Raw genomic sequence first — 20,671 nt, 5'->3', positions numbered from 1 at the left:
CCCAGGGCCTGCGTGAGGCAAGTCAGGACTTTGGCCAGCCCTTCAGCCCTGGAAGGTTCTGAGCCTGTCACCCCCATGGTTTCCCACTTGTCCTGGGTGGAGGCTGGGGCCAGTGGGTGACATTACCCCCTTCTCCAGCCTGTATCTTGTGAGATTGGCATGATCTTGGGCTCAGTACATAACTCTTCTCTGAACCACGGAGTCAGCATCTTGTCCACTGTCTGGTCCCTGCTCCTTGGATGGAAGAGATACATGGGCTAAAAGAACAGGAAGGGCAGGAGAGCATACCAGGTCTGCAGAGCCTCGGACCCCAGTGCTGGCATGGGCATTAAAGAAGAAAGGCTGGATTTCACAGGAGCAAGAATAGAATGGTGGTTGCCATTCTGTTGGGGGAGGGGAAAATGGGGTGATGAAGGTCAAAGAGTACAAACTTTCAGTTGTAAGAAGAGTAAGTTCTGAGGCTCTAACGTACAGCCTGGTGACTCTAGTTAATAGTACGGTATTAGAGACTTGAACGTTGCAGAGAGTAGATCTTAAGCACTCTCACCACACACACAAAAAGTTAACTATGTTAACTGTGAAATGATGCATGTGTTAATTATCTTGATCTTAATAATCATTCCACAATGTATACGTATATCAAATCATCACATCGTGTACTTTAAATATATACAATCATGTGTCCATTATTCCTCAGTGAAGTTAAAAGAAAAAAAAGGAAGGTGGCAGCCAGTGCCCCCTACACACTGTGACTCCCACCCTGTGAGTGGAGAGTAGGAAGGAAGGCCCTTCTGCATTTCCCCGCCTGCCCCATCCCACCCCCCACAAGGAGGCCCTGAGGCGACCCCAGTCCTGGGCTTCCTGACAGTCCAGGAAGCCTGTCTGATGAGGTGCTGGGTACGAAAACGTTGTGGGGAGGGGCGGCAAAGGTGTATCTGGGTACAGACGTCTGTGGGGTGCTCCTGTGTGAGCTGGGTGCTGGGCATGTGAGGGCGGGGTTCAGGCCCTGCCTTGGCCTACAGCCCATGGACAGGCCTGGGGCCTGGGGCCTGGGGGGAGACAACTGCCTCTGATGACCCGGCCTTGGGCTTTGAAGTCCTCCTTCCTTCTGGAGGCTCCAGGCAGGAGCAGCCCAGGTTTATTAGGTACAGGTTTATCTGGGGCTAATTTAACTTGTTGAGATAATTGTGCCAGCGGCTGCAGCCCGAGGCCCCCGCCTCAGTAATTACCCTTCTCCTCACCTCTTTCATCTCCAAGGGCTGCTCCCCCTTTGCAGAGCCGTACTGGGCCCCTCATTTGTTGGGTCCTTCCAAGGCCTCGGGAGGGGCCCTGGCGATGCTTTCACACGGTCTCATATTTTTGTAAAAACTTGAAAAAGTGTGTTATTTCGACCACAGTCATTGAAGGCTGCTGTTTCTTTTCCCCCTGACTTTCCCCCTGTCACATTTTCCCTCCTGTTAGGTGGTGTTGGAATAGCTGTGGGCATTTTTGGGATCCAGCTTAGGGAAACTTGAGTTGGGGATGCGTTTAGTGTGGGCGAATGGGCGGGTGTTTATGTGGGATGCGATATATGTATATAGTGTTTCATGAATGTGGCTCTTGGTCACTTCTGTGTCTCGTTACAGTTATTGGGGGAGGCATGGTTTCCAGGAATTCAACTACTTCCTGTGGTGCTGACTCACCTGGTGTGATGCAGTGAGAACGTGTCCTATGGCTCTCAGGACAGGAAGCTGTGGGAAGTGGTAGGGAAATAAGATTTGAAATGTACGGAGCCGGAGGCTAGTCTGTGGAAAGTTCTTTTAATCTTACAGCTCATATATGAAACTTGTTAAGGGTTTACCCGACTGACAACAGTCCTAAAAATTCACATGACATTGGTTGAGAAGCTGAAATAAACGTTCCTAAATTCTGAATAACAAAGTGCATAGTTCGCTCAACTATATTAGGAGGAAAGACCATTCTATACTCTGTATAGAAAGTGCGCCGTATGAAGAGGCAAAGAGAACATACAGCCCAAAATGTAGAGGATGTGTCGCTGAGGGAATTTATTAAAATATCATTTTTCTGTTTTTTGTGTATTTCGCAGCTTTTTACAAAATGAGTGAGTGATGGGACTTCTAGAAAAGAATGAGAAGCATTTTAAAGAAATAAATTTTCACTTTTACCCTACTTTTGTATTTTGTTTTTGGTTTCTTAAAGACGGCTCTCTAAGTTGTATAAGTTTCAGGCCCCACAAAACTTGGATCCATTTCGGTGCTGCTGACATTTGTCTGTGGGTATGGGGTGAGGGAGCGCCCCTCTCTCCCCCTGCCCTGAGGATGCCCTGAGTCAGGAAGCAGGGCTGGGGAGGGGCCTAGTGGACTCGGCCACTGTCCACGTCTTTCCTGTGGCCCAGGAGGACCTGCTGGAACAGCTGGACTCTTTTGCAAGGCTTCTCAGGCTGTCAGAACTTCCTGAAGGTAGGAGGTGAGTGAGTTGGTACCCTAAAGGCCCTTAGATCTCTCTCCATGTGTGTCTGCAGGCAGTGCGGAGGACCACAGGGAGTGGAAGACATTCTTACACCATTGTTATCAAGTATGTCTGTTGAATGATTATTTCTTTAATGTTCATCTCCCTGAGTAGACTGTAAGCTCCGTGAGGACAGGAACCTTGTTTGTCTCTCTCACCACTGTAATCCCAGAACCTAGCACAGCAGCTGGTATAGAGTGGGGCTTAATAAACTTTTATCAGAAGAATGAGTTGAGGGCTTCCCTGGTGGCACAGTGGTTGGGAGTCCGCTGGCCGATGCAGGGGACACGGGTTCGTGCCCCGGTCCGGGAGGATCCCACATGCCGTGGAGCGGCTGGGCCCCTGAGCCATGGCCGCTGAGCCTGCGCGTCCAGAGCCTGTGCTCCGCAACGGGAGAGGCCACAACAGTGAGAGGCCCGCGTACCGCAAAAAAAAAAAAAAAAAAAAGAATGAGTTGAATAAATAAATAAATGCACAAGGGCAGATGGAGGGAGCCAGGCAGGGCTGCCAAGCCCTTCTCTCATCTCTAAGTCAGGAGCTCCAGGAGGTCCTGTGCAGACTTGTGGATGGTGTGTGTACGTGTGTGTGTGTGTGTCCATGGATGCGCCGTCTTAGGGCCATCTGTGCCATCGAGGAGCTGGAAGGCTGCAGGGGGCGGGGCAAGGAGCAAGGAGTGATTGAGGTGATGACAATGATAGAGGAAGGAGGAGAGGATCAGGTGATGAGGATGATGAAGAACTAGCAATTCTCATGAAATCTGAACCCAAACCCTGGAAGTCAGGAAGGGCTGTGAGGCCTGGAAGAAGATGGCATCAGCCATCTGGCTGGAGTGAATGAGACAGGACATGCCTGCTCATCAAGGTTCAGGGATGGAAAGGTTCTAGATAGAGGTCTAAAGACCCCCGAAAATGTTGGGCTACCGTCCACTGGGGCATTTTGGCCATTATCCCCTTCGTCATGCTGATGTGTGTGAGTGTGTGTAGGGGGTGTGAGGGAGGGGGAGTGGCTCTGAGCCCTTGCATCCACTTGGTTCCAGGACACCTGCTTTTGCTGGTTTTCTACATTCAGGTCCCTCAATAAAGGATCCTGACAGTAGAAAAGGTTTGGAAACGATCTATTTGGAACAAGCCATTGCAAAGCCAGGTTTTTGTGTTTTTTAAAAATTTATTTATTTAATTTATTTATTTTTGGCTGCATTGGGTCTTTGTTGCTGTGCACGGGACAAAGCCAGTTTTTATTGGTCTCTCTGTGTGAGTTTTTAATGTATCACACACCAGTTGTTTTTTAGTGTAATACTATTAGTTCATATTTTTTTTAAAAATCTAAAATCAGAGTAATTTGTCTTGAAACCACCCAGAGAGTTCTATGCTACATTAAAATTCCAAATAGAACAAAGGGAGACTCATTTAGAAAGCATTTTTGTTTTTACATTTCCATAATTCTCAAGAGGAGAAAGAAAACGCTAATCAACACAGCAAAGCTTCTTCTGAAGCTCTAGTTCTACTTCAAAGAGCACAAGAGCATTGAAAGGAATACAGCCGATGGTGTGGGAGTCTCCTTCTATACCTGATGAGAGTAAAGGAGGCTTTCGTTTAAAAAAATGAAAGTGAATGCTTACTATCAAAAAAAAGGCCTCAGTCTCTGCCCATTTCTGCCAGAAAGAAACAAAGAGCTATAAACAAATTAAAAATTTATTAAACAAGAGATAGATTTTTTTTTTCCCCTTATGATGATATCAAAAGAAGAATTTGGTGTTAGTTATAACTCTCTCCTCACTGTTGCCCTGAATGGTGTAGAATCAGAAAGAGCACTCACAACAATGGGGAAAATTTGCACACAGACGTGCTTGCCTTAACAATGACACAATTTTTTTTTCAGGATTGTATTAAAAAGATCAAATAATATTTAATTTTCATAGGTAATTACATTTCTTGTTTATCCTTTGAATAATAATAATTATTTGAATAATTATTTATTTTAAAATGTTTGTCTCCTAATGATTTATTCTGAATTAATATTAAGTTTAATGTTTATATGTCTATAAATGAATGTTTTACTTCACGTTTTATCTGTTTATTAATTTTGAAATTAAAATAAATTTAATGTTTAGTTTGACTGATTTAGAAATTTATTAATAATTCTGAACACTTAAAATACATGTATTAAGTAATTCTGTATTTTGGTTTTATTAAAAAACTAAGTATAGCCCATACTGCAACCACCATGTGGAAAAATAACCTTGTCCTGACACAAAGGACAAAGCGCAGAGAAGTTAAGGGGACTTACCCGAAGGTCACGTGGCTGTTTAGTGAATGGCAGAGGATGGCATATAAATCCAGCTCTTCCTATGCTAAGCCTAGAGCATGCACCCCCGCCCTGTGCCGCCAGGCCCTCTGACCCAGGAACACCAGTGTGGTTCCTCCTCATCTGTGTTCCCAGTCACGTCCCTGTTGAAACCTCAATCCTAAGGCAGGACTGAGTCCCGCTACTCTTAGAGACGATGAAACCACAAGACCCAGAACCAACTCTCTTGCCTGTCAGCTCCCATCCACATGCGTGGATGCTGGGGACCCAAGAAGAGAGAGAAGTGGGAGTCAAGAGTCAATAAGTCAGAGAGGCAGGGTCTGACCTCTAGGAGAGGGCCAGATGCAGAACCAGGTGGTTTCTGCTGTCTGCCTGCACGTCCTGGTGCTGTGCTGTGGTGTCACACACGTCTGTTTTGTGCTGAGTCGGTGCTGTATTCTTACTGTCGGGTGATGCACTGCAGGGAGTGGGGGCCGTTGCTCGCTGCCCAGTCCCTGGTGTATCACATGTGTCATGTGAAGGCCCAGCTTAGAGCACTTTCCCAGAGAGACCCCGGGGCTGGTCCTGGTGACCCAGATCTATCCCGTAGCTTCACTCCAGGTCTGACTTGCTCACAAACATCACCCTCAACTCCCAATTCGCAAGCCTAGGGCCCCATTCCCGGGCAGGCCCAGCTGCAGGCCACTCTGCTAATTAATGACTGCTGATTGGCCCAAGAGGTGCACTCATTATGCCCAGTAGAGATCAAAGCCAGGCCCAATAATCTGCTAAACGAGATGTCAGATTAGGGCATTCTTCTGGGCTATTAGAAAGATTTTTCTCCCTGGGTAAAGGCCTGTCAGGGCATATGACCCTGTCACCCACCATGAGCTGAGCCAGAGGGGGGATCTGCAGCCTTTCTGCTCCTCTCACTTTGAATGTGGCCATTTAATGGGACAGCCCCACCCCAGGGGCCTGCATGATCCCCAGGGAGGTCACAAAATGGGAGGAGAGTCATGTTTGGGCAGAGTCACCTCTGCCTCTTCATTCTTGGGGTTGCTGAGGGTCAGGGGGAACTGTGGACCTCCCTGGATCCCTGTGCTTTCAGCTGTACTATGGGCATACTGCCTCAGTTTACCTCCTAGGGCTGGGGGTCAAGTTTAGTGTTGATACCAGTCCCTCTTCTCAGGAACAAGCCCCAGACTGACACTTATTTCAAACTGAAACCCCTAGCCCAACTTTCTCACTCCGGGTTTGAGAATGGAGCCCCAGTTTTTAGTATTAGTGCTAATAGCTATTTTTAAAATATATATATTTATTTATTTGGCTGTGCTGGGTCTTAGTTGAGGCACATGGGATCTTCATTGCCGAGTTGGGATCTTTAGTTGTGGCATGGGGGATCTAGTTCCCTGACCAGGAATCGAACCCGGGCCCCCTGCAATGGGAGCACAGAGTCTTGACCTCTGGACCACCAGGGAAGTTCCAGTGCTAATATCTATTAATGGCTACCATTGATCAAATGCAGAGAGTATCGTGCACTGTGCTGGCTAAATTCTGATTTTATTTATAATGTCTGAAAACACTAGGAGTTAGGTATTATTAACATCCTCTATGAAACATGAGGAGAGCAAGGCTCAGTAAATTGTCCAGGTTACTCAGCTGAGCAGCAGCTCCAGTGGTGGGTCCTGATTGGCTGAAGTCAATCAGCAAGTTGATTGGCTTAGAGAAAGGCACGTGACCTAATTTTGGCCAATGAGAGAGCACTAATCACTAGACTAAGGGAGGTCCTAGGAAAGGAAATCTTTCTCCCTGGATGGTGTGGGGTATGGATGGGAGGTCTGGGACTACTGAAGCTATTTTTCTCTCACCAGAGAAGAATCTGGAGCTGTTGGAGGGTGGGTAGCATGGGACCATGTGGGGCCAGCGTGGTGGGTCTTTGGAATCGTAGTTTGAGCCATTGAATTGAACTAAGCCAAATGAGTGAATGAATACATTGTCTTTATTGTTTAAACCAGTTTGAGTCGGGCTTCCTGAGACTTGCAAGTAAAAGTCTGGTATATGGCCCCTGTCCCAGAGGAACCAGACCTGCCCTGTGGGTCTGGGCCCCAAGAGTCAGCTCAGGGGTGAGCTCACCTGGGAAGCCAGGAGGCTCTTGGAAGCTGGCTTGGCAGTCTGCCACATAGTGTGGTTACCGCTTGTCCTGCCGGCCACTGTCCCAGCTGCCACCTCAACCCAACTTGGCTACCGCCTGACCTGCCACCCCTCCTTTGCCTGATCACTGTCTCCCACCATCCTCCATCCTGCCCAGCCTAGTTGGGATGCCCAGATTCAGCCCAGGCCTGGATGAGCCCTCTGTGTTGGTTAGGATTAGGTTTGATTGCAAGAAACAGACATTCAAAGTGACAATGGCTTAAACAAGATAGAAAGCTATTTTAACAGAAAGTACGTAACATCCTCAAGATGGGTGTTCATGGTTGGTGTGGCAGCTTGGCTCCACCAGTGTTCATTTGTACCTTCACTCTTTTTACATTGATCGACTTTGCCAGAGATTTGTCTCCTTTAGCAGTCTTTTCAGAGAACCAGGTTTTTGGTTTTATTGTTACTTGCTATGTCCATTTTCTATTTCATTAATCTCTGTTCTCATCCTTATTATTTCTTTCCTTCTTCATTATTTGGGTTTACTTTGTTGTTTCCCTCCTCCCTAACTTGAGCTGGACAATTAACTCTTAAGTCGTAGCCTTGACTTTTCTTACATAAGCCGTAAGTGAAAATGCGGATTTTCTCTCTAACATCCCTGTAGATGCATCAAGAAATTTAGAAATGTCGTTACGTTAATTATTGTTAGGTTCTAAAGATTTTCTCATTTCCATTATAATTTCTTCTTTAACACTTGAGTTATTTAGGAATGTGTTTATCAATTTACAAAATAATGTCTTAAAAGTAATTTCTTGCTGTCAATTTCTAATTTCTAGTTTGTGCATAATACACGGTCAGTCTTTATAAGTATTCCAAGAAAAAAAAGAAGAATATAATGACCGAGTGAAGTGTTCTATATTTGTCCATTACGTTAAGATTGTTAATTTAAATCATTACTAGTAGTATCTCTTTGCTCTCTCAGTTATAGAGAGATCTGCTGCGATTGTAGAAACGTTGGTTCCTTTTTTGTAATTCTGTCAAACTTTATATATTTTGCAGTCATGTTGTTAGGTGTCTACACATTAAAAAATCTTCTATCTTTCCTAGTGAATTCCCTTTCATTATTACGTATCGATCCTCTTTATTCCTAATTATGCCTTTTGCCTTAAAATCTCTTTTATCTGATATTGATATTACTATACCAGCTTTCTTCCCGTGATTATTTTTTGTTATATTTTAACTTCATCCCTTTACTTCACACTTTCTGGGTCCATATATTTTAGTGTGTCTCTTGTAAATAGCGTATAGCTAGATTAAAAACATCCAATTTAACAATCTGGCTAGGTTGGCTCATGTACATTTATTGTGACTTCTGTTGTATTTGTTTATCTGGGAATGTCTTAATTTCTCCTTCATTTCTGAAGGATAGTCCTGCTGGATAGAAAATTCTTGATTGACAGTTTCTTGTATATGATGAGTTTTGTTTGTTTGTTTTTTCTCTTGCTGTGTTCAAGATTCTCTTCTTATCTTTCGACAGTTTGGCTATGATGTGTCTAGGCGTAGATGATGTAACATGGCAAGTCTGGAAATCAGATTCTCCTTTCCTTGAAGGGTTTGTTGTTTGCTGTTGCTATCGGCTTGCTTAGTGACTTTGCTGGACTAATTCCATAAAAGCCGTATTTCCTGTATGTGCAGCCATTGAAGTCTCTGCTGGGTCAGCCTAGCGACCGACTCATGATTGATCAGAGATATCCTTAAATGCTTTGAACAAAATTTTCTAATTTTTCCATATGGATACATGAAGCTCTAGAACATTCACTTCAACCTCTGTATAGTTTTCCATTGTATGCATATACCTCCATTTATTCATCCTTGTATCTATTAGTGGACATTTAGGTCATTTCTAGTTTTTTGACATCACATAGAAAGTGGTGTTGAATATCTTTGTGGGTGTCTCCTCTAGCCCACGTGGGAGAGTCTTCTACCGTATATACCTGGATGTGTAATTACTGGGTGATGGAATGCATATCCTCAACTGTGGGAGATATTGCCAAACTGTTCTTCAAATAATTGTGCTCTAATGATACTCATTTATGTGTCCGTTATCAGTTTAGTTTTTTTTTAAATAAAAACTTAGCTTTAAAGCTGACCTCAGAAGTTTTCTCCTTCATAGGGCCTCTTGTGGTTCTTCTGCCCCACTGTGGAATGCTGTTTATTTCTGTCCTGTTGCATCTCCTTCACTTTGCCTTGTGCCGCTGTTATGACGGATGTCCCTTCTCAACTACAAGATTCAATTTTCCTGGAGGACATGGACCATGGCTTGTTCATCAGAGCATCCCCCCAAAAAGAATCAGATACAGAGTAGTCACTGAATTGAAATGATTCACGATTTCAGTACCTTTTTCTGGATCTGGTCCAGGTCTGGTCCCATAGGGGAACCTTCAGCTTTCCCTCTTTCTCCTCTTGATATTTCAACTCAGCTAAGTTCATCTCGTATTACTAAGCACCCAAGTCTGGAGATACTCGTTTTGAGATGGGTTAGGGCTGGGATCAAGGTTGTCTCAATGTGGAAATTTTGGCTAAACTCCTCTTCCTGCTGTGAAACGCAAGCTTCCTCATGAGCTGCCAGCTCAGGCAAACATCTTTGATTTTCGGGAGGTGGTCATCTGAGGTTTGGAATAATTTGGATGTTGCTGGGAAGAGGTTAACCTTTGCTTAGCCAGCCTTTCTTCATGGAAGTACAAAAAGATAGACAACGATGTTAGGAGAGACAGTCACACAAGACATTTAAAGTCACATCATTCACATATAGACAACTGCTTTGCTGGCTACAACTCATTCTTAGCTGGTCCTTGAAGCAGTCACACCTGGTTCCCATTACTGTATCTACATAAAAGCAGTAAAGCTGCCTTTCTTCAAAAGTACTGTGAAGCACGATAATTCACTCTGACCTGCCCCTAGGTTGTCCAGATGAGCTTGTCTGACAGTTTCATGTGATCACAGTTATCCACAGCCCCTCATGAAGGCACATTCAGTCCAGACAGAAACAAATAATTGGCCTGCCAGTTTAAAATGCCAACGGGATTCAGCACATACCTCTTTGGGCAAAGCTATCCGCTCTGCAACTTGGTTGGCAGTCTTGTCTCGCGCACCATTTCCTTGTATGCAGACACATTCACCTTATACAGATGGAACTCCTGCAGTTGCCTGGGCCCCTGGGTGGAAGTCCCAACCCCTCGATTGGTAGAAGAGGGCTGGGAGAAAGCTGGGAATTGGTGGCTTTGGGGGAAGTATGCAGCTCTCATAACGGGAGAGGCCATTCTTCCCCTTCTAATGGAGAGGGAAAGGGAGTCCTTTCTCTTCCTTAAAGCCAAAAAAGGGGGACACCAAGAGGCCCATTACTGTTTTTTTTAATTGAAGTACAGTTGATTTACAATGTTGTGTTAATTTCTGCTGTACAGCAAAGTGATTCAGTTATACATATATATGTACATTCTTTTTCATATTCTTTTCCATTATGGTTTATCACAGGATATCGAATATAGTTCCCTGTGCTACACAGTAGGACCTTGTTGTTTATTCATTCTATATATAATAGTTTGCATCTTCTAATCCCAAACTCCCAGTCCATCCCTCACCCACCCGCCTTGGCAACCACAAGTCTGTTCTCTATGCAAGAGATCCTTTCTTAAAGGACCCATTATTTATGTCTCCTGGATGGTTCAAAATGGTTCAAAAATCATTTGCCCACATTTAAATCTCTTTGCAGAAAGTTAAAAAAAAAATCTTCTGGAGGTGCTTGCAAAAGTCTTTTTATATTTTGAAGGGGCCCACAAAATGGGAGAAGGGAGTTTCTGGTCCGCCCCTGTGTGACGCGAGCGGGAGAGAGGGCTGGCTGGCAGAGTGGAGATGGAGCAGCGGCTCTCCCGCTATTTGGCAAAGCCAGGGTTCCCGAGTTTCCTGTGGGTTTAGTGGATGCCGGATAAGGATAAGGCAGCTGGTCTTGAGTTCTTTACTGTTACCCCCTCCTGTCTTCCCCTTTCTCCCTTCCTCCTATCTCCCCCCCACCAACGCCCCCCCTCACTGCCTGCCCCCTCCTTCCCCCGCAGCAGGCTGCCTGCTGAGTGAGAAGTACCAGCAGCAAATGGCCCTTTGCTTCTTGCATCCCATGGGAGAGCCAGCCCGTGGATGCCTGCTGCACTGGAGGCGCCAGAGGTCATTTGGCTTAACTAAATAATTAGCAGAGGCAACCAACCTGGAGAGGACTTCAGCCTGAACGAGTTAGAAGATGTGTGCCCTTTTCCACCTCCTTCTCTTTGTCCCAAACGCTGGATGACCTGGACCTAGGAGGAGGTGGGGGAAAGTGTGTGAAGATCAGATCAGATCCCTTCTCCATTGCAACTAACTGGGGCTACAGCTCTGGCCTCTCCTGGGAAAGGGAGGAGGAGAAGAAACAAACCAATAAGCAGAAATGCGTCTTGATGAACAGAACCAGATTGTCCTGGAAACTCAAGAAGACTAAAATGTATGGGTTGGACCAAGTTATAGTTGGGTTGGACCGAGTTATAGTTAAGGGAGCCTTTAACCAATGAGAAAAGGAATTTGTCATAGTATAGATAGGGGAGGATAGAAGACATAAAGCCATTTTTGTGTTCATTTCCCACTAAGTTGAGACTCTTCAATAAACCAGTTATGTCTGTGAATTTTTGAAGGATCAACATACAGTTCTATAGATTCACAAGCCCTAGACTTGATAATGGAGCTACAAAACGAGACCACAATGATGCATCAAGAACCACTGAAGGGGGCTTCCCTGGTGGCGTAGTGGTTAAGAATCCTTCTGCCAATGCAGGGGACACGGGTTCGAGCCCTGGTCCGGGAAGGTCCCACATGCCGTGGAGCAACTGAGCCCATGCGCCACAACTACTGAGCCTGCGCTCTAGAGCCCGCAAGCCACAACTACTGAAGCCTGTGCACCTAGAGCCCGTGCTTCGCAACAAGAGAAGCCACCGCAATGAGAAGCCCGCGCACCGCAGCAAGGAGTGGCACCTCGTTCGCCGCAACTGGAGAAAGCCAGCGCACAGCAATGAAGACCCAACACAGCCAAAAATAAATAAATCAAATAAATAAAATTTTAAAAAAAAGAACAGCTGAAGGTTAAGCTTTAAAGATAAATAAAACCGTCAAAAAGAGACCTAATTGTGGGAAAATGATTTTTGAACCAGGAAACATGAGTACAATGAAATAGTTCACAGTGGGAACGCAAACAGAATTGTCATCATTCTAGAAAAGCACTGAAGAGATGCTGCAGGTGGCCATGGTGGGCTGTGTGCTAACCGAAGTCATACCGGAGCAGAAACTAAAAGTGAACAAAGCAAGTGGTGAGTGCCCAGAGGAGAACACCACACAAAAGAAAGCAAAGATGCTGTGAGAGGAGGCTGGTCTCTGCCTTGCCTCAGTCCCAATTCCCTTTCCTTTCCTCCTCTCTTCTTACAAATGAGATCCTTCCACATCTGTGATTCATGGGGGCCAGCCTCAGTAGTGTTGGTTCAAGAGAACAGAGTTCAGAAGCCAAACATGATGTCACTAGAACTTCAGTTCTGTCCTTGGATTTCTCAGTCACGGAAGCGGGTACTTCTGAGCCCACACATCTCTCCACCTCTGTGCCTCCTCAGGACACAGCTTTCTCCTCTCCCCATAATTCCACCTCAAAGCCACCCAGTGCCTCTCGGACCTTTCTCTCCTTTCCCCTTTTCTTCCAATTTCTGCTTTTCAAAGGCCCAGGGAACCACCTTCCCCGGCAGGGATGACTTCAAGGGTGGGAAGGAGAGGCAAGGAGGTGGGTCGGCCGGAGTCCCTTTAGCAGGAGAGGGGAAGAGGGAGGCTGGGAACAGTCACTGGTTAATGATTTTAACCCGTCAAACAGTAAGTATGTAGAGTCTTTGCGGCCAGGTGAACCTGACAAGGACGCTGTGTGACTCAGTGAGTTAGTTAACCTCTCTGAGCTGCAGACTCTTTGGATTTAACTGGGCATGATGATTCCTGCCTCATGGGGTTGGCTGTGAGAGTTGAATGGATGACCCATGAGAAACACAGGGTCCCCTTGAGCCCAGTGGCTGAGCATATCTCTCTGTGGCCCCCGGGGACATGGGAGTGCAGCCACCTAGAGCCTAGGGGACATGTGTTCCTCGGAGGCCCCCAGGATGAGGGGCTTCCCCTCAGCCCCAGAATCCAGCTTCTCGGGGCCAGAGCCTCCCTCTCAGCTGCTCTGGGCTTTCTCTGACTCCCTGCTTCTTCCTCAAGACCTGGCCCAGCTGTCTGGGTGCTTCCCCTGATTTCCTCTGATGCTGGCGGAGGCTGCCTTTTCATCTAACTGCCTGGTTGGTTTGGTTTGATAACTCCTTGACTGTGCGCCTCTGGTGCCCCAGGCCTTGCTGCGGGAGCCTCTGGCATTAGCTTTCGAGGTGTGGATCTGTGGGGCTGGCTGGGAAACGTTCCTTCATGGACATCCAGGCAGAAGGGCTTCCCTACTTGGCCTGGTGCCCCAAATCTCCAAGCAAACGCCTTCTCTGAGCCCCAGATCTCTGCCCCTGCTCTGTTCCCTTTGCTGCTCTGACTGGGTCAGTTCCCCTGGGTCCTCTCAGATGGCTGGGCCCTTCCTGCCTGCCCAGGATGGGGGCCCTGAGGCCAGCAGTCCCTCCTCCCCTGGCACAGCCCTGGGACTGCCTGGAAATGTGGCTTTAGGGATCAAAGGTGGAAATCTGAGGGAAGGAAGGAAGTGGGGGAGGGAGGGAGGGAGGGAGGAAATAAGTCAGTCACTGCTCCATCACAGGGCTGTGATGTGGTGCTCCTAGGATTCTGTCTGTAAAGGGCGAGCCCCGTGCCCCTCGCAAATGTGTCAGGTGGCTACTGACCTGACGCGTCATCTTATTAATTTATGAGAGTCAGATGGAGGAACCACACGTGGCTTCTCTCAGCTCAGTTCGTCTCAGGGTCAGCACAGCCAGCCCTTGAGATAAGCAGTCGACTCTGCTCCACCGGGATGTTCTGACTCGGGCACGGGTTCATCTTCTCACTGTTGGTGCACAAAGAGGACTAGTGTCAACAGGATGGGGATGCCCAAGGAGTGGGGAGTGAGAAGCTGTTTAACCCACTTAGTGAATCTGCTGCTTAGAAACACAAACAAATAATGAGTGTGCTAATTACGAAATACAACAAGGTTTGTCTGTTTTCAACACCTGTCAGTCATCTCATTCCAATCTTCCCACAGCCTGTGAGATGGGGCACGTTTTTCCTGGATTTACAGATGTACTGCTGAGGTGACTGAGAGCCAGAGAGGTTCAGGGTTGTGCAAGTTTGCACAGCTGAGTGCAGATTCAAACCCGGGGCTGAGGGTCACCACCTCCCGGGCAGGCTGTCCTTCCCATCACGTTGTGGGCTACTTCCGGGCAGCCCTCGGCCAGCGAGGAAGCTGGTGGTAACTCAGCACGTCACTGTCTCCCGTTGGCGGAAGGGTGACCACTCTCGGCACCCAGAGGCAGAGGGACCCACCCCAGGTCTCAGGAGGCTCCTGTGCTGGCCCTGGACAGACCCCTCAGGCCTGGGAGTCATTCAGCCAGTGAACTGGGGGTGTGGATGGGGCAGGAGCAATGGCCTCGGAGTGGGACAGCCCTGGGGTTCCAAACCCAGACACTTACAAGCCATGACTTCAGGAGGATCACCTTCTGTGTGCGGGCCCCATCTCCTTCCACAATAAGTGGGAAGCCAGGGAGCGGGGGTGCATCATAATCCCGATTTCTTATACTTGCTGGGAGTTTCTTATATTTGCCCCATAAATGTTCTTTTAACTCTGTGGCCCCAGAGACTCCTCAAGGCCACCCAGGAAGGGGCTGTGCAGGGTAAGGAAGGCCTTACGGCTGATGGCAGGTGAGAGAAATGCTGAGGGTAGCGTGGGCTGGTAAGGGAGGGATTCAGCATCTTCCCCAGCCAGAGGCCCCTTGCACGAATCCATAGGCCTTTGCAGTTTTCCGAGCGCTTTGCACACTTAACCTAGGAGAGTTGGTACCCCATTTTACAGGTGGTGAAGCTGAGGCTTAGGGGAGGAAGGAATGCTAGTGAGTTCCTACTCCACCCCCAGCTTACACTGGGCACTCTGGCACCTTTTGTCACCCTTATAGAGACCCTCCCTATGGGGTCAGTATTATTATGCCCATTTACTGTTGAGGAGACCCAAGGCTCAGAAGGAGTCATCTGCCCATGATCACACAGCTACCAGATGATGGAACTAAGGTTGATGCCTGGGGGGCTCTGATTACAAAGTCTATGCTTCATTCACCACGAGGACAGGACAGGTACTCTACTCAAAGCCAGCTTTCTGGACATTGAGTCCAGTGCTCTTTCCTTGGCCCACGTTCCCCTTGTCCTGCTCGAGACTTCAGAGGACACTAAGTTGGGATCTGATGGCTGTGCTTTTGCCTTCTCAGGTGCACCCCGTTTCCAGTGGACTCCCACTTGGTGCTGGCTTGGCTTCCTGGAAAGAGAGTGAAAAATCAGAGCCTAAGAGCTGCCACTGAACTCCACAGCCTTCACCTCGCCTCTTCCTGTTTGGAAGACCCAGGTCCAGGTAGCGCCGTCCTGCTTCCCAACTGGGAGCCCGTCCACTGAGTAAGTGCTGTTGGGCAGGGCACTGCCCGTTATCACGCCGTTGCTTACGCTGGTGCAGAACAGGCTCCCGAGCGGTCCGGCCTCCTGGGGAGGCCAGGTGTCCCTCTGGGCCTGGGAACCCGTTCCTCTGGGGCTGAGGTGTTGCTTCCCTTGATGGTAATATGGTTCAGGGCTCTTATTTCTGTGGCTCAGGAAGCGAGGGAGTGTGAAAGGGTTAACTTAATCTTGGCCGTTATTCCTTTTTGGCAACTGCAAGTGAGCTTAATAGGATCTCAGCTTTCCTGTTGCCTCACCAATGAAACAGAAACCAGACCACAAGGGGGTCTGGAGATGGTTAAACGGTGATGCCTCGGGTGATGCCTCCTGGTGGGCTGAGGGGCCTCCTCGGAGATATCATTAGGAAGTGACGCTAGAAATGCCATGCAGGGTCCCCTGTCACCCGGGTAGGAGAAGGGGCAGGGAACTGGGGGCTCCCCGGAAGGCCCGGCTCCAGGCAGAGGGGAAAGGGGGCAGGTGTAGTGTCCGCAGATGTGGGCTGGGATCCTGGCTCCACCACCTTCACAAAATCTGGGAGTCACAGCCTGCTGTGGTTCTCACCACTCAGGATTCAGTGCATAAAAAGCACTCAGCTTGCCACAGAGCATGCCCAGCTCAATAACTGTCAGCCCTACCCAACTTCTGGTGTTTCTCTCTCTTCTGCTCCTCCACTCCCGGGCCTTTTCTATTCCTCTTCTCTCTTCCTGAGGCGCTCTTCCTTCTGTTCATTTCTTGGCCAGCTCTTACTTCAGATCTCAGTCTGAATGTCACTTCCTCCAGGAAGCCCTCTGAAACCAGGCTGGCAGACCTGAACTTCCCCTTCCGGTCTTGTCCCTAGCCCTCCCCGTCTCCATCACAGTTTCCCTGTGGGGCAGGTGTTGACTGTGGCTCCCTCACCCTGGGGCCTTGGCAGCAGGGCCTGCAAGGGTCTGCCCCATTCACAGCCTTGAGAGGGAACGAGGAACGGGTGGGCGGGGGGGTGGTGGTGGCGAGGGACAGGTCACCGGTGCTCTGACCCACGAGGCGCCCTCTGGGAGCCAGGAGCAAGGGGATTTAGCCAATCCCGAGGTCGGGACTCTTCTGCCAGGATCGCTTTTCTCTCCGCTGTGGTTTTCATTATTTTTCATTCCCAGACTATTTTGGAAGCTGGCTGCCATGGGAACTGAGTCTTTGGAAAGCCCCGGCCTCTTTTCCCCTCCTGCTTCCACCCCTCCTTCCATCTCCATTCCCTCTTAATTGGTTTTTAGTTCCCTGGCTTTCAGGCTGGTCTGTTTATTTTGATTGCTGCTTGACAGAGCAAATCTTTAATGAGCCGGCTTGTGGGGAGCGCCTTCAGCAGCCGTCTGCCTCCAGGGAGTGGGGGAAGTGCCCAGGAGGAGGTGGCAGGCACAGGGTGGCAGTCTGTGGTTGGGGCCCAGTCTTCCTTCAGGTATAGTCTGAAGTAAGGAAACAGAGCTTGCCCTCCCCAAGCTGTCTGCAGCCTCAGCCTGGAAGATCCCACAGCTCTTTTAAACAACCCTTCACAGGGCTCCGCCCCATCCTCCCAGTGACCCTGAGGGGAGTGGGGCTCAGAGAGACTGAGAGACCCAATCACCCAGCCAGCAAGCCCGTGCCTCCGTGATCTGGGGCCTTGCCGTCATGCCTATGTCTTTTTTCCTTGTATCCTCAATTTCCCAGGAGCGTCACTCACCCTTAGGCCAAATTGGCAGCCTGTGGTTCCAGCTAGGCTCTTCCAGACCCTGGCTTTGCGAGCCAAGGCCCTCCTTGTTTTATGCCTCGGTTTCCCCACCTCTGTGGCTCTCGTTTAGAGCCATCTGCGCCATACGCTACTCATAAGGCAGCTTCTTAGACTGGATGAGATTCTGTGTGCCTGCAAACTGGAAACGGTTGTATGAGTGTGCGTCACTATGATGAGTGTACAACACAGTCTATAGAGTTTTCCTAGCTGCAGCCAGGCTAGAAGCCCCCAGGCCCTTTGACTGGACCCGTCTTCAGGGTGACCTCAGGGGATGTGGGTAGTTTCCCCTTTCTTATTGACCCCGTTCTGCTAGAGACATGAATCATAGAAGCAGAGACCCATGGGGTGTTGGAGTGAGAAGCTGCCTTAGAGATCAAGCCCAGTGGCTTTCAAACCGGTGTTAAGGGCTCCAGGGTTCTGTGACTGGGACTTTGAGGACAGTAGGAGTGGGGCTAGCCTTCTTCCCATTCCTAACTTCATTCCAAGGGCCTCTGCTTTTATCTGCTCTGCCTCATGGGGTCATGTGGTATTTCTTTAGAGAAGAGGGCTCCCTTTCTGCACTGGTCATGGTTGGCTCTCCGGAATACGTTCAGACCAGATGGCAATCCCATCTTTCCTTTTCTGTGATGGGTTGGAAAGGGGCACTTCTGGCCAGTGAGTGGTAAAAGGAAGTCTGATAGGGCCTTGTGGGAAAAACTTCTTGCTCCTAAAAATCAAACACAAGAAAGATGTATCCACTTCATTCTTGGCTAGGGGTGTGCCTTGGTTGTGCTGCCTGGTACTGTGGTAGCCAACCTGTGCCCCTGAAGAAAGCCAGATCAGGGGCAAAGCTAATCCATGGAGAACTGCAGAGCGCCTGACGACATTGGTGGGCAGCTGACCATACCAGCCCTGGAGTGGTCCTGTCTCTGGACTTTATCAGATGATAACTTTCTTCATTGTTTAAGCCTGTTTGAATACACTATCTTTTTGGTTTTGATTTTTTGCTGTTCATTTTTTGCTTGCTTTTATTATTTACAGTTAAATGCAAACTAATTGATGCATACTTTGAAAACTTTGACCTAGCTCAGTCCCCACATTCCCAAGATAGGGTGACTGAGGCCCAAGGGCATTGGGAGTGACTGGGTCAAGGTCATGTCCTGATTAGTAGCAGAGGTGGCCCGGCATCCCAGGACTTCTGACTGCTGGTCTAGGACTCTTGCCTTAGATTCACAGCTGGAGATCTCCTGGGGCTGTCCCAGCTGGCATTGCCTTCTGGTCTCTGGAAGATCCAGGCAAGCTAGGGAGGCCCTGCAAGGCTGAGAGAGTTGGGACCGAGGGGGCAGTATAGACTGAGGGCCTCTTCAGCTGTTCTTGTGGGCAGCTTCTGAAAAGCACGTGGTCGATGGATAATCCATTCCTGTGCCAGGCTGTGAGATCATGAAAAGAGGGAGAAAGTGAGGCATTCAGGGTAGCCATGTATATCAGTTAGGAATTACATTTGGCTGCTTAAGAGAAACCTTAAACAAGTTAAACAGTTATTTTTCTTACATAATAGGAAGGCTAGAGATAGGCAGTCCAGGTTTGTACAGCTGTTCACGAAAGTCATTAAGAATCAAGACTCCTGCTCTCTTCCTGCTCTGCCATCCTTGACTGGTAGCTTTTATCCTCATGGTCACAAGTGGCTGCACCACTTCCAGGCTTCACAACTGAGTTCCAGGCTGGAAGAAGTGGGTAAGGAAAAAATGTGTGCTGGCTGGATCAATGTCTTTTTATCAAGAAAACAGAACCTTTCCAGAAGCCCCACTATAAAATTCTTTGTATGCCTCATTGGCCAGAAATATGGACATCTTCAGCTAGATTTGGAGGAGGTGAATATTTTTAACAGGGAATTTTGCTGCCCCAGACAAACTCAAGATTTTGTTAGAAAGGAGAGAGAGGGAAGTGGATATTGAGAGGCAACCAGCAGTCTTCCACAGCAGGATGTGCTCAGTCTTAGCAGAGCAACTGAGCCAGGAATCAAACCCGGAGGGTGTGAGCCCCTCTCTGAAAGCTCTGAAGCTGCTCAGGCCTCAGTTTGCTGCTTCCAGGGTCTCCTCCTCCTTAATCATCTCCATCACAGATGTCAAAGTAATCTTCCCACAGCACTGGGTCTGTCACATTACTTCCTGGCCTGAAATGCCCCTTTGCCCATAGGATGCAGTCCAAATTCTTTGGCTTAGTATTTAAGGTCTTCCGATCAGGTTGCAAACCACATCTCTAGGCCAGTTTGATTCCTATCCCCATCCTCAGCTTGTTTTTTTTCCCCATTTGGGCATTGCCCCTTAACTTGTTCTTGTGGGTCATCTCCTATCCTTTTCTGCCTGATGGAATCCTACCACCTTTAGGGTCACCTCATCCCCAAAGCAGACGCAGCTGCTCTGGACCTTCCCTATGGTTCCTTCAGGCATGATAACTTGTGTTACTCAGATCAAACATTTGTCCTCTTCCAACCACCCCAGAATGTAAGCTCCCTGAGGGGTGAAAATGGACCTCATGTTTATAGAACCAAGTCTTACAAGTCTTACAAGTCTTACACGTAGAAGATGCTCAATAAATATTCACTTTCCTGCAAAACAATTCATCTTGAGCAACATCAAGCCAGGGACTGTGGGAGTGTCCTTGGATTATTGATGGATTTCAAAACACAGAGGTGGGAATATGGTGACAGTTATGCTCACAGTGATTTAGAAAGTTGGGAAGTCTGTGTTCATTGGAACTGCTGTGGCCATTGGATAGGCAGGGAACCTATCTGTCTTGTCTACCACTGTGTCCCCAGCACACAGTAGGGTACCTGGCACTCGTAGGCATTGTACAAATACTTATTGAAAATGACATAAGAAGGCACTTCTGAACAACTCACAGTTGGATGCAATAGGCCTGGTTCCTCATCCTCCTCTGGGACTTGGCCTGCAGTCTGGAAAAAGCTCTCTCACCTCTCAGTTCTAGTGGAGGGAGCTGAGCCTCTCAAGCCCCTCAGGAGAGCCTGCGCCCTGAGCCTCACAGGCCACCCAGGGCCTCTGTCTCCCTCCAGTTGTCCAGAGCCAGAGTTCCAGGTTGGCACAACAGTGTGCCAACCAAGAACACAAGTGCCCTCCCATGCTGCATTTCGAAGGCTCACACGCTCTTGATCTAGCAACCTGAGAGGCTAGGAAGTCACGCAACGGGGGTGCTCAGCTGTAGTGGGAAGCAGAGAAGTGGGAAGGAATGATTTTGGGGTAGACAACGAACAGCATGTGCTACTGTTCTGTTTGAAGATAAGGGAATAGGGGCTTGGAGAGAGGGAGG

The 20,671-nt window shown here is 48.3% G+C and overlaps 1 long non-coding RNA gene across 2 annotated transcripts in view; it reads left to right on the top strand.

Moving 5' to 3' along the window:
* Positions 1 to 20,671, top strand: part of LOC307195922 — a 160,518-nt gene that overhangs the window by 64,495 nt on the left and 75,352 nt on the right. For both annotated transcript variants that reach the window (XR_013830990.1, XR_013830991.1), the window contains exon 3: positions 15,411 to 15,591. This is a non-coding gene — a long non-coding RNA (uncharacterized lncRNA). The remainder of the gene's footprint in view (positions 1 to 15,410; positions 15,592 to 20,671) is intronic.

This window comes from Stenella coeruleoalba, assembly GCF_951394435.1.
Source record: "Stenella coeruleoalba genome assembly, chromosome: 13".
In the NCBI taxonomy this organism is placed as follows: domain Eukaryota; kingdom Metazoa; phylum Chordata; class Mammalia; order Artiodactyla; family Delphinidae; genus Stenella; species Stenella coeruleoalba.
Note: the sequence above shows the minus strand (reverse complement) of the source record. Positions and strands in the feature narration are given on the sequence as shown.